Source organism: Fragaria vesca, linkage group LG4 (genome assembly GCF_000184155.1).
Source record: "Fragaria vesca subsp. vesca linkage group LG4, FraVesHawaii_1.0, whole genome shotgun sequence".
Lineage (NCBI taxonomy): Eukaryota > Viridiplantae > Streptophyta > Magnoliopsida > Rosales > Rosaceae > Fragaria > Fragaria vesca.
In genome coordinates, this window is record NC_020494.1 from 15,526,718 (window position 1) to 15,540,411 (window position 13,694).

Consider the following 13,694-nt stretch of genomic DNA (forward strand, 5'->3'; position numbering starts at 1 on the left):
CCCTATTCCTACCCCACAAGCATCAGTTTCTACCTCAAAAATCTTGTCAAAATCAGGCAGAGCTAGTACCGGTGCTGTGCTTAACTTGTACTTAATCATGGCAAAACTCTTTTCCTGTTCTTCACCCCATTGAAATCTGCCTTTCTTCAGACATTCGGTTATTGGTGCAGTGATAGCACTGAAATTTGGCACAAAGCGGCGATAGAAGGTTGCCAATCCATGAAAACTTCGTACGTCACCAACTGTTTTAGGTGTAGGCCATTCCTGAATTGCTTTCACCTTGTCTTGGTCAACATGTATACCTTCTGAGCTAACCACATAACCCAAAAACAGAAGCTTCTTGGTCATGAAACTGCACTTCTTCAAGTTCACGTACAACTTATTTTCTTGGAGAACTTCAAGAACTTTACGCAGATGTTGCAAGTGTTCTTCCTTGCTCTTGCTGTAGATTAGTATGTCGTCAAAGTATACTACCACACACGTTCCAATATAAGGCTTCAGGACTTGATTCATTAATATGCAGGAACAAAGCTACTGCTTTGCAGATTCAAAGCTGCTGCTTTGACTTTGTTTTCTTTGCCTTCCTAGCAAGCTGTGTCTTAAATGTTTGTGCAAGCTGTTCTATATCAATTCCCCTTGCTGTCATTTTTATCTTGTTATGCCTGGGTTAACTATTGCCATAGAAATGAGGCTTGTTTTGCTGTCTTTTTGAGGTGGATTTTTTGCTAGTCTCTGAAATGTTGTAAGTTCTCTCTGTTAGTGTGAGGATGCCTTATCCACTTTCAATAGTTATTTCTTGTCTAATATAATCTTTTGTGCTTGTCCACTTTCAAAGTTGTTCAAATTGATATTTGACTATCCATGAGGCAATTCAAATGCTGAATCTCAATGTGTCTTGATTTAAAAACTGAGAAAACGCCTCAAGTCTTAGCATGTGCCTTTATTTTTCTATGAATATATATACTTTATTTTTCTTCAACAACTCATTCTTGCATCAACTGTTTTGATAAGTATCAGTTAGTATATTCCTCTGCTTTAGACCTGACATCTGGATGATTGGAACTTTGAAATTACTAGTTGGCTTTACTTACTCTAGCCTTGTGGTTGGAGCTGGGATACCTTCCTTTTTCCAGTATTAGAATATTAAGTACTTATCTGTTCCAGGCTCTGGAGTCTTCTAGTAGCTTGATAATTGAGTTCCGTGGGGAGGAGGAGAAGATCGTTTGGTTGAAAGGACTAGTACAAGCAACATATCAAGCTTCTGTATGATACAAAACTCTCTCCCAGTTATAATTTTCTTCAGATACTGTTACTGAAATTTTGTAATTGTTCTGCATATAGGCTCCCCCTTCAGTTGATGTCTTGGGAAAAAAAATTGATCATGTTGCTGAGTTCGGTGAGCCTCAGACCAGCAATTCTAAAACAGCTGACCTTGTCATTAATGGGGCATTGGTGGAGACAAAATTATCTATTTATGGAAAGGTTGGTGTTATATTTTTTTGTTCGGTCCATTTTGTCAAAGTATCTACAGGTCCCATGTATGCTTCTTTGTAATTGCTTGCTAGCTAACATATGGCTTATTCTACTATATCATGTAGATGGGTGACAAAGATGCTGAAGAACTTAATGAGAATCTGATGCTAGAGGTTCTTGCTAGTGGGGGGCAGGTCTGTTTGGCCAATTTTTACTCCATTATGATTTATGACAGCATGTATGCTCATATGAATATGGGACGTAAAGTGTGAAAATATATATGATAGTGTTGAATTTGTCTTTCTTTGTAATTTTTTTTTGTTTCTTAGTTTTTGTATATTCCCAGTCTTAGCTGAAGTGATACAGGCAGTAGGATAAAAATAGTGGTGGAACAGATGTTTCTGTGCCTGGACATATTCCAATTCTTTCATAATTGGTTTGTCAATTTTTTTTTCTGTTGATTTAATTTTCAAAGTTTATTTAATCATCACTTTTTGACTTTATGCAAGTTCTAGGGATATTGGGTCATACTATGTTAGCTCTTTCAATAGTGATAATGCTACTGAAGACTAGGCCAACTTTTTACAGGTTCATATGATTCGTTGGGAAGGTGACATGACACTTAAGACAAAGCTTCACTCTTTAAAAATCAAAGATGAGCTTCAAGGTCGTGTCTCTACAACCCCACAGTATTTGGCTTATTCTGTGCTAAAGAGTGACAATTTAGTCTCTTCCCCGGGCATAGTTGATTCACATTGGAAAGAAATGTCTGTTTTACTTCATGAGGAGGATGATGCTTTCACAGATGCTTTGCCAGATTTTATGTCTGTATCAGATGCAGGCTTTGGTTCACCACTTTCAGACACTGTCTCATGTGTGTCAACTGAGGACATCAATGATGCTGCTGGATTCGCATCAGCTGAAGGCTTAGTTCTTGAAAAGAATCTTGTTAAGGCGAAGTGCATTTCTGCTGAGGAATTTTATGAGACAGAGGATAGTGACTATTCCAATTTCGTATCTGTCACCTTCTCGACTCTGAGTTCTAGTTCACCTGATTATAATGGTATCGACACACAGGTACTGCTATCAACATTAATGGTATTGACATGAGCAATCAACTTTTCATCAGAGTTATTTTTTTCATATATTTTAATTTCCATTGCTACTGCTATGAACTGATTCCAGATGAGCCTCCGTATGTCAAAACTGGAATTCTTCTGCAACAGACCTACTTTGGTTGCTTTAATTGATCTTGGCCTGGACTTAAGCTCTGTGTACAGTGCCGAAAGTACTGCAGACAGCACTGAAGGTTCAGACGAAAAATCTTTACTGAACAAAGAAAAGACCGAAGAAATTGGGCGTGTCAAAGGGTTGCTGGGTTATGGTAAAGGTCGTGTAGTATTCTATTTGAACATGAACGTGGACAGTGTAACTGTTTTTCTCAACAAGGAGGATGCTTCTCTGCTTGCGACGTTTGTGCAAGAAAGTTTTGTGCTAGATCTCAAGGTGATGAGATTAATTTGTTAATAAATAATGATGTTCCATTTTCTATTTGAATATATCACATCCAGGTGGTATTGATAATTGAAATATCATTCTTTTCAAAAAAAAAGAAAAAGAAAAGATTGTTGAAATATCACTAGAGTTCATTAAATATTATGTTTCCATATTACTGCATTTTGATTCCGTAATTTCTTTGGTACTTTCAGGGTTGATCTATCTTGAATTAATTACTGACTTCAGTTGTTTGTTTCTAAAGGTCCATCCAAGTTCTCTTTCCATCGATGGCACCCTAGGAAATTTTAGACTCCGTGATATGTCTCTTGGAGAAGATAACTGTTGGGCTTGGCTATGTGATATACGCAATCCGGATGTGGAATCCCTTATAAAGGTAGAGATCACTCAGTTGTTGCAGTCTCTCTCTCTCTCTCTCTCTCTCTCTCTGGTTTTGTGCTCTGACGTTTCCTCAGTCCATGAGCTAATATCATCTTTTAATTGCTTCTCAGTTCAACTTCAAGTCTTACAGTGCTGAAGATGATGACTATGAAGGTTATGACTATAGTTTGTGTGGTCGATTTGCTGCTGTTCGTATTGTCTTCCTTTATAGGTTTATTCAGGAGGTATGTTTGACATCACTAACACTTTTTGATTACAACACTATCAGGGATCTATTTTAATCTTTACTTTAATATTATTTTTATTTGCTGCAGTCTATACTTTTACAGATTACTTTTGTCACCTTGCTTTGAACCTACTATAAATTTTGTGGACATGCAAATGCAGATAACCGCATACTTTATGGAACTTGCTACCCCACATACTGAAGAAGCAATCAAACTTGTTGATAAGGTTGGAGGCTTTGAGTGGCTAATTGAGAAGTATGAAATTGATGGAGCTGCAGCACTTAAGCTTGATCTGTCACTCGATACTCCAATAATCATTGTTCCCCGGAATTCAACAAGCAATGAGTGCGTATATTAAAATGCTGGTTCTAACATCTCACTATATGATGCTTATCTGATATTATTAGGAAGTTGGGGTTTTGTTTTGGACAAGTATTTAGTGGTCACTGGTTACAGTGGATATATTCGTTGGAGGATCATAACTTCATGATGTTATTACTGTATGATTGTATATCAGTATTCACGTGGACATTTCTCTATATGTTTTATGATTGCAGTTTCATTCAACTTGATCTGGGCCAGCTACAAGTCACAAATGAATTTAGTTGGCATGGTTCTCCAGAAAAGGATCCTTCTGCAGTCCACATTGATGTGCTTCATGCTGAGGTAAATATATCTTTTTTTTCTTTGACATCATGATTAAAATGTATTCTTAATTGGGTCTTCCACAATTTGCAGATTCTGGGGATCAACATGTCTGTAGGAATTGAGGGTCGCATGGGTAGATCAATGATACGAGAAGGCAAAGGATTTGATGTTTATGTCCGGAGAAGTTTGAGGGATATCTTCAAAAAAGTCCCAACATTTTCTCTTGAAGTGAAGGTAAAATTTGTATGTTCAATTGTAGCACTCAACTGCGCAGGTGTTGGGTCGTTGGTATTTAATAGGGGGAAGGGGAGCGAATATCGTGTGGTGGCTCATAGTTATTTGTAGATCTTGATATCAAATAATTTCCTGTATTTAGATCTTTCATTCTGCACACTTTAAGGCTTATACGTATACTTGGGTGCACACTTCTTGAATGTATGAAACTTTATGCATTAGCTTTGTCAACAGCTTGACTTGAATTGTTTGTCCCACTTCATATGCTATACACTTTATATTTTATCTTTTGTTCATTATCCTTTTTTTTTTCCCACTTTGCAGAGGATTCTTTAGTTGAATGATTTTGACTTGTTGAATTTCATGTTTGTGTTTAGGATAGATTCTTTGCATTGATTTAGGTGGTTGGATTTTTTATTTTTATTATGCCATACATGAAGACTGTCATAATTCTCTTATATTATTGGTTCCTATTGGTTGCCTTCTTCCAGGTTGGCTTATTGCACTGTGTCATGTCTGACAAAGAATATAAAGTTATTCTGGATTGCGCATACACGAATTTATGTGAAGAACCAAAGCTTCCCCCTAGTTTTCGTGGTGGAAAATCTGATTCAAAGGATAAAATTAGGCTGCTAGTCGATAAGGTCAACACAAATAGTCAAATTCTGCTATCACGGACTGTTACGATAGTGGCAGTTCTGGTTGATCATGCACTGTTGGAGTTGTATAATTGTATTCATGCGGAGTCTCCTTTCGCTCAAATTGCTGTGAGTATTTACTTCATTTATCTCTAATTAGCGTTCAACTAGAATGTTGGGTCTGCTTGAGTTCATGTCCTGTTTTGCGTACTCGTATATCATTTTTCATTTGGTGTGAAATTTAGCCAAAGTACTTTGTTGGTTACTATATTATATTGTGACATTAGTTTACGACTTTTCGTTTCTCTTCTTTGCAGCTTGAAGGTCTGTGGGTGTCGTATCGGATGACTTCATTGTCTGAAACAGATCTGTATATAACAATTTCAAAATTTTCTGTTGTTGACATTCGCCCTGATACAAAACCTGAAATGCGCCTTATGCTTGGATCATCCACTGATGCCTTCAAACAAGTTTCTTCTGGAAGTTTGCCTTTTTTCTTAAAAAGGGGGAGCTTTAGGAGAACCGACTCTGATGCTGGATTTTATGGGGACTCACCAATATCAACAATGTTCTTAATGGACTACAGATGCCGCACATCAACCCAATTGTTTGTGATTAGGATTCAGCAGCCTCGAGTTCTAGTTGTAGCAGATTTCCTTCTGGCGGTGGGCGAGTTTTTTGTTCCTGCATTGGGGACAATAACTGGTAGGGAGGAAGTGATGGATCGTAATAATGATCCAATTGGTAAAAACAGTAGCATAGTGTTCACAGAGCCTACATACAAACAGACAGAAGATGTGGTGCATTTGTCTCCAAGTAGACAGTTGGTCGCAGATATTTTAAGCATCGATGAATATACATATGATGGTTGTGGAAAGACCATTCACTTGAGTGAGGAAATTGATGCTAAAGAGCTCCATTCAACTAGACCTCGACCAATAATTATAATTGGACAGGGAAAAAGGTTGCGGTTTATGAATGTCAAAATAGAGGTACTGACCCTTCCATTTTATCTACACCTGTACTATATTACAGAGAAGAATATTTTTACCAAATCTAGTAATGGACATGTAAACATAAGACATTAACTACGTCAGACAACATAACAAGTATAAATGAGAAAATAGGCCAAACTTTCTCTCACCTGTATCCCTTTACGGTAATTGTCGTTACCACGTGCACACCAAGGTTTCTTGTTTGTAATATTTAAGCAGAATCAACATATCCCCAAAACTTGTTACTATTTAGAAGGTATGCAATGGGGGAGAATGTCTTCCTATAATATTAGCCCAAAAAATTAATACATGAAACAGAAATTGGAAACGTGCTTATAGAGGTACAAAGTGTTCTACTGAGCAGGCAGCGCAGCTGGGGGAACACTAACACAAGTATTAGCAATTTTCTTGTTTGACCATGTCTAGAATTTTATTTTCTTTATTTATTTTTGGGGGTTTGCTTTTGTCTTACACCCATTTCTTATAGTAAATAATGTTCTTGCGCTTTCTTCATTTTGCAACTATTGATTGATATGTCCTTTATGTATATACAGAATGGCTCTCTTTTGCGGAAGTATACATACTTAAATAATGATAGCAGCTACTCAGTATCCTTTGAGGACGGTGTTGACATTGAGTTGCTGGAGACTTCCTCATGTGATGATGATAAGAAGAGTCTAGAATACTTGCATGAATCGCCAGACTCCTCAAATGTTTCAGATTTTGATAGTGATCCAAATAAGATCCCAAGTTTCAGCTTTGAAACACAGGCAAGTTCTTAATAATATAACTGTATGTGGATTAGACTTTCGAATCACAACACAGCTACCAATGATTAAATACATAGGGCAGGCCACAGTTCAAGAAAGTATAATGCCTCGCTGAAATTGGTGATGACAACTGAATTTGTAGGGGGATACTGCAGATATCCGTAGACTCATTTTTCTTCTTCTGTACACCTGTTATAATATTTTTAATACTTGTCACAAGACAGAGCTTTTTGTTTCCAAGTTAGATACAGTATTGTATGGATGTTTGTTTTATTTAAATTTATTTATGTTTTTTTTTTTTGTAGCCTACTCAGAGTGATAACTTTTCTTTGGACTAATATTCTGATGGTTAGGTTGTTTCTCCTGAGTTTACCTTTTACGATGGTTCAAAGTCGTCTCTGGATGATTCATTCGGTGAAAAGCTTCTCCGTGCAAAGCTGGATTTTAGCTTCATGTAAGAGTTCTCACATTATTTGTCCATAGGGTTCTTTCATTTTTTCTCCTGAAATGTTTTTAATACAAATAATCTAATTGCAATTGAGTTTGATTTGTTTAGTATATAAGGTGATACATATATCAAAGATATAGTTCAAATAAGGTGAGCAGGTTTAAGACAATACTGGTATCAAGATCAGTAAATTCAATGGAAATGATGCATGATTTAATTCAAATATACAAACTTTTAACTCTGGTAAAATGTTAGACCAATCATTATCGCATCAACTATTACCAGTAAAATTTTATCCCAATGCTGAAGTCATCACTGTCTACAGTAGCCAATGCCTTGACTTGCCCCTAATTGTCACAAATGATCATGATTGTTTATTTGTTCTTAATGGATGTTGATCAGTGTATCATGAAAAGTTTCATAATATACACAGATTATGACCCAAATAGTTCTAGTTTCCAATTCATACTTTTGATTCTTTACTTGGCAAGTTAAATGGGTATTGTCCATTTGCCATCAATGTTCCCTTCTAATATTTTCTCCCTCCCATGTGGTGGAGGCTTATAAGTCTCTACCATGTGGCGGAGGCTGTATTCGTTCTAATGTACTAAGGTAGACATGTTTGTCAGATTCATGCAAATAAATTATATTATTGAAAGTTTTCATTCCTGTAATTTATGAGATCCGGAGAAGTTACCTTATTTAAGGCAAAATATGAATGGAGTCATTTTGTCACGAAGTGGATTGTATATAACCTCAGAGTTTTCACAGGTATGCATCTAAAGAAAATGATACCTGGATTCGAGCTCTGGTGAAGGATCTCACTATTGAGGCTGGTTCTGGGCTTGTTGTGCTTGATCCAGTGGATATATCTGGGGGATACACTTCCGTTAAGGACAAAACAAGCATGTCCTTGTTATCAACTGATATCTGCTTCCATCTATCACTAAGTGCTATATCTTTGATAAGTAATTTGCAAAGCCAGGCTACAGCGGCACTGCAATATGGAAATTCAGCACCCTTGGCCCCTTGTACCAACTTTGATCGAATTTGGGTATCCCCAAAAGGTCTTTCCTTACTTACATGTAACAGTTCGATATGATGATACTATTTCTCTTACATTTCTTACTCATGAAGGCTTATATATTTCATATACATATCCAGAAAATGGGTCCTGTTTCAACCTTACGTTTTGGAGGCCACGAGCACCTTCAAATTATGTTATCTTGGGAGATTGCGTGACATCAAAGTAAGACTTTTATGGAATTTAATTAATTTATCAGTCAAATGTTTGGCCATTTGTTAAAACAATAATTAATTTTTATATCGTCAAAGCTTGCACCTTTTATGCTACACTTACGCATAGTAAAATAAACATAAGCAAGATTAAAAAAAAAAAAATTGTACCAAAACAGTAGTCTACAGTCATTTAAAGCACAAAATGCTCCAATCATACAACGTATCCTCAACATCAAAAAATTGTACCAAAACAGTAGTATACAGTCATGTAGAGCACAAAATGCTCCAATCATAAAATGTTTCCTGAAGGGTATTGAAGCTTAGAAGATGCCATCTCATAACTGCCTAGTGCCTACCTGCTTACTGGTGTTTTAAACATGAAATTATTCCTTGTCTTATTTGTTTTAATCTTTTCTCTGAGCACTCGATGTATATGCTAATAATCCTTATCTTGGTCGGTAGAGATGGAACTTATTTTAGGAGATACATAAAACTACCACTACCATTACCGTGGCACTAACCTCCACATCTGCCTATAACTTCTTTACATTTCTGGCAACTGCTTATGCATAAAGCAATCTTGCGAGTATTCTTGCCTATAAAAAGTAGTTACTTGATTTATGAACATTATGCATATTATCTTTTGTCTAGCTATTTTGAAAAGAAAGCAAGAAAAAGAAGATGATCTAACTGTCAGTTCATGTTCATTAAGACTGCTCTGTATGGTGAATATTTTCAATATCTTGGCTTCTGCAGTTCTTTTTTGTATCATTTTATGTTTCAATGCTACATGTGGTTTTTCACCTGTTGTTATATGTGTCTTCAGGCCAATTCCTCCCTCTCAGGCGGTGATGGCAGTGAGTAATACATATGGGCGTGTGTGTAAACCAACTGGTTTCAATCTCATAGGATTGTTCTCTGCAATTCAAGGATTTACTGGGGGTGATTCTGATAGTAATACAGATTGTTCTCTTTGGATGCCTATAGCACCACCAGGATACACAGCATTGGGCTCTGTAGCAAATATCGGGAATGAACCCCCACCCAAACATATTGTTTATTGCATTCGTTCTGATCTCGTAACATCAACAACCTTTATAGAATCCTTATTCTGTTCTCCATCAAATCCACAATTTACATCTGGATTTAGCATCTGGCGTGTTGAGAATGTGCTTGGATCATTTTATGCTCATTCTTCTACTGAGTGCCCTTCCGGAGACAAGTGTTGTAACCTCAATCATCTTCTTCTTTGGAACTCAAGTCGGCATCGTTCTTCTGCTAAAGAAACTGCTTCAGATCTAGCTGTTGCTGAAAACCGTGAAAGTCAGGAAAGTAGAAATCAGTCACATACTTCTGGATGGGATATTGTCAGATCAATTTCGAAGGCAACTAAATGTTATATGTCTACCCCTAATTTTGAGAGAATCTGGTGGGAAAAGGGTAGTGACATACGCCGACCAGTCTCAATATGGAGACCCATTCCTCGTCGAGGCTATGCCATCTTGGGTGATTGCATTACTGAAGGGTAAGAATTTTTATCTACTATTTTTCTTTATTAGATTGATCGTTTGATTTGTATTTTGTCATTTGACAATTTTATTGATCAGCTTTTTTCTTTGTTCCTTTCAGCTTAGAACCACCAGCTGTTGGCATAATATTTAGATCTGATGATCCTGAAATATCTGCGAAGCCTGTGCAATTTACTAAAGTTGCCCATGTGGTTGGGAAAGGTTTAGATGAAGCTTTCTTCTGGTACCCGATTGCTCCACCGGGTTATGCTTCTGTAGGATGCATAGTCTCCAGAATAGATGAACCCCCAAGTGTAAATTCATTTTGTTGCCCTAGGATGGATCTTGTTAACCAAGCTAATATTCTTGAGGCGCCTATTTCAAGATCTTCAGCTTCAAAAGGTTCTCAGTGCTGGAGCATCTGGAGAGTTGAAAATCAGGTCAGCATTTATTTACAAAAAGAAAAAAAAAAGAAAAAAAAAGGAGAAAGTAATAATAGAAGAAAAGGTGGATGGATATGATGGATATCAAAACATAACAGACAGTCTGACTTGATACTAAATCTCTGTGCATTAAAAGAGCGAGCCCTTCCAAATTGTGTGACACCCGAAATAGTACAACTTCTAGAAAAGTGTGTCGAATGACATAGAGAGAATACCCCAGGTTGTTTTGACAATTATGTTCATAAAGGAGCTATGTAACAGATTCTCTCCATAGAGATTTCATTTCTACTGCCTTCTCTCCGGTGTCTTCTTACTTCTTTCTATCCAAGCAAGCCTATAAAAAAAATCAAATCAGTCGAAGACAAATATTGAGTTAACTTCTAGTTGCAATTTTTTGTTTAAATATTCAGCTGCTATACACAGTTGGTATGATTGTCCGGGGCAAGATACTTTTATTCCTTCCGTGTCAAGTTCTTTCCTCTCATTTTTGGATTTGTTAACTTTTATCACTTCACAATCTTCATCATTTGCTTTGGTTATATCTTTCTGTAGGCCTGCACTTTTCTTGCACGTGGTGATCTGAAGAAACCATCAAGCAGATTGGCTTATGCTATCGGTGACTCCATGAAGCCTAAGACTAGGGAAAACATAACTGCTGAGGTGAAGCTAAGAAGCTTGTCTGTAACTGTTGTAGACAGCTTGTGTGGAATGGTATGCTCTGTAAACAATAAATTACCCTGATTCCAATCTAAAGATAGTTTTTAGTCTTTTTTGTTTTTTGTTTCTTGTTATTTATCGTATGGGTTAATTTTGGTTCTTCCAGATGACTCCACTATTTGACACAACAATTACCAATATCAAACTTGCAACACATGGTCGAATGGAGGCTATGAATGCAGTACTAATTTCGTCTATTGCTGCATCAACCTTCAATACACAGTTGGAAGCGTGGGAGCCGCTTGTGGAACCTTTTGATGGAATATTCAAGTATTTATATTGGTTCTTTCTAATTTTCTGGTCTATCATTTTCATAAAATGATTGAATTTCTTATTATTTTTTTAATTGGACTTTTTCAAGGTTTGAAACATATGATACTAGTCTACAGTCGCCATCAGAATTTGGGAAGACGGTGCGTATTGCCGCCACAAGTGTTGTTAATATAAATGTCAGCGCTGCAAATCTTGAAACTTTTATAGGGACCATTCTTTCATGGAGAAGACAATTGGACCTTGAACAGAAAGCAAAGAAGATAAATGAGGTGATACATAGAGTTTATATGATGCATTCGTAACTGTCTTTATATGTATATAAGTAGTTTCCCCCTTTTCTTCCATTTGGTAGAAGTTCAATGATCTTTTCCTTACCAGTTTTCACTCTTTCTGCAGGAAGCATGTGGTCTAAATGGTCAAGGGGAGGACCAGACTTTGTCGGCACTGGATGATGACGACTTTCAGACTGTGATAGTAGAGAATAAACTTGGCTGTGATATTTATCTGAAGAAAGTCGAACAAAATTCAGATATGGTGAACCAGTTACGTCATGGTGACTCTGTCTCTCTGTGGGTTCCGCCTCCACGGTTTTCAGACAGGTTAAATGTTGCAGATGAATCCAAGGAAGCTCGTTTATATGTTGCTATACAAATTCATGAAGCTAAGGTTGTAGATGTGGCTAAAACTATCAAGTTTCTTTCCTGAAATAGATTTATCTTTTTATTCTTACTTGGGAATAAAATTGAGTTGTTTTTTTTTAAATTTCTTGCAGGGTTTACCTATTATAGATGATGGTAATAGCCATAACTTCTTATGTGCTTTGAGACTCGCTGTTGATAGCCAGGCAGCAGATCAACAAAAACTTTTTCCTCAAAGTGCAAGGACAAAATGTGTCAAGCCTTCAGTTTTGAAAAATAGTAACCTGAATGAAGGCGCTGCTGAATGGAATGAACTTTTCATATTTGAAGTTCCTCGGAAGGTATTTTTTCAGTTAGTTTGACTTGAATTTACACTTCCCTCCTATCTCATGTTCTTACGCTGATACATCTCTTTAAGAGCTAATGTGTAAGCGTTACATTGGGAAACGTATCCATAGTTACATAGGCGGATACGTGGGTGATATGCACAAGTTGTAGTTTCCAACACATTCTTTTGAACTATACTATGTGTCTAAAAGCATAAAACTTACCTAATAGATTGTTTGTTGTCAATTTTTGGAGGACTCTTAAACTGCTATATCCATGATCCATGTGGTGATTCTGGTCTTGTACTATTATGTTATTTACCTAATGAAAATTCCTGTTGTATATTTCATTATATATACCCACAGCTTAATTTGAAATACATTTCTATTATTTTCGGGGTGAGTAATTAACTAATTATGCAAAACAAATTGTAATTCGCTGCATGTGGCTAATATTGTTGACGAAGATATGAGCAATCTGCTGCATATTTTCTCGTTCTTTTTTTAATGCTGAGTGTGCACTTGCAGGGCCCAGCTAAACTGGAAGTGGAAGTGACAAACCTTGCAGCAAAAGCGGGAAAAGGTAAGTGCTATTGGCATCATCTTCTGGTTTTAGAATTGCGATCTTCTGTTCGCATTTATTGGACTGATTCCTACCCTGGGTAGCTGATTCACATAGATATCTGAGATAAGTAAGCCTTGGATTCAAGAGGTGACTGCATTCCCCCATACTAGTCCATTGATCCTAACCATCTTATAGAAGCTTCTTTATAACTTATCTCTTAGCTCTCAACTAAAGCTCTACTTTGTAGTTGCAGACTTGAATTTTTTGTTAATTTTTTGGGTCGTATGTACCTAACAAACGAATAAGAGTAATTTCTAGTTTGGATATTTTTCACGCAAATACACTAATCATTAATAATTGTTTCCCTGCTTCTTATACCACATTCCACAAAACAAAAACAAAACAAAAAAATTCTACAGTTAGAACTATTGCTGTTATTGTGGTTTCAAATTTGCTGCTTTGATGATATAGGTGAAGTAGTTGGTGCGCTCTCATTTTCTGTTGGGGAAGATGCAAATATGTTGAGGAAGCTAGCGTCAGTGAAGGCTCTCCATCAAGGTCATGATATTCAGAGTATAGTATCCTATCCGCTAAAGGGCACGGTTAGCTTTCTTTGTCATACTATTTATGCATGTGTTGTGACACTAGCCTTGTAC

The 13,694-nt window shown here is 36.7% G+C and overlaps 1 pseudogene across 1 annotated transcript in view; it reads left to right on the top strand.

The window, feature by feature from the left end:
- The window catches only part of LOC101300341, a 68,607-nt pseudogene that overhangs the window by 12,627 nt on the left and 42,286 nt on the right, over window positions 1-13,694 (top strand). Inside the window, exons 23-47 of the transcript XR_184582.1 lie at window positions 1,165-1,263; window positions 1,342-1,482; window positions 1,599-1,667; window positions 2,062-2,550; window positions 2,818-2,979; window positions 3,233-3,364; window positions 3,480-3,593; window positions 3,757-3,941; window positions 4,154-4,262; window positions 4,335-4,478; window positions 4,970-5,245; window positions 5,434-6,108; window positions 6,666-6,881; window positions 7,235-7,335; window positions 8,101-8,396; window positions 8,494-8,578; window positions 9,395-10,093; window positions 10,198-10,516; window positions 11,072-11,230; window positions 11,343-11,506; window positions 11,598-11,778; window positions 11,906-12,175; window positions 12,282-12,488; window positions 13,002-13,056; window positions 13,510-13,640. The product of XR_184582.1 is annotated as an uncharacterized LOC101300341 (transcript). The remainder of the gene's footprint in view (window positions 1-1,164; window positions 1,264-1,341; window positions 1,483-1,598; window positions 1,668-2,061; window positions 2,551-2,817; window positions 2,980-3,232; window positions 3,365-3,479; window positions 3,594-3,756; window positions 3,942-4,153; window positions 4,263-4,334; window positions 4,479-4,969; window positions 5,246-5,433; window positions 6,109-6,665; window positions 6,882-7,234; window positions 7,336-8,100; window positions 8,397-8,493; window positions 8,579-9,394; window positions 10,094-10,197; window positions 10,517-11,071; window positions 11,231-11,342; window positions 11,507-11,597; window positions 11,779-11,905; window positions 12,176-12,281; window positions 12,489-13,001; window positions 13,057-13,509; window positions 13,641-13,694) is intronic.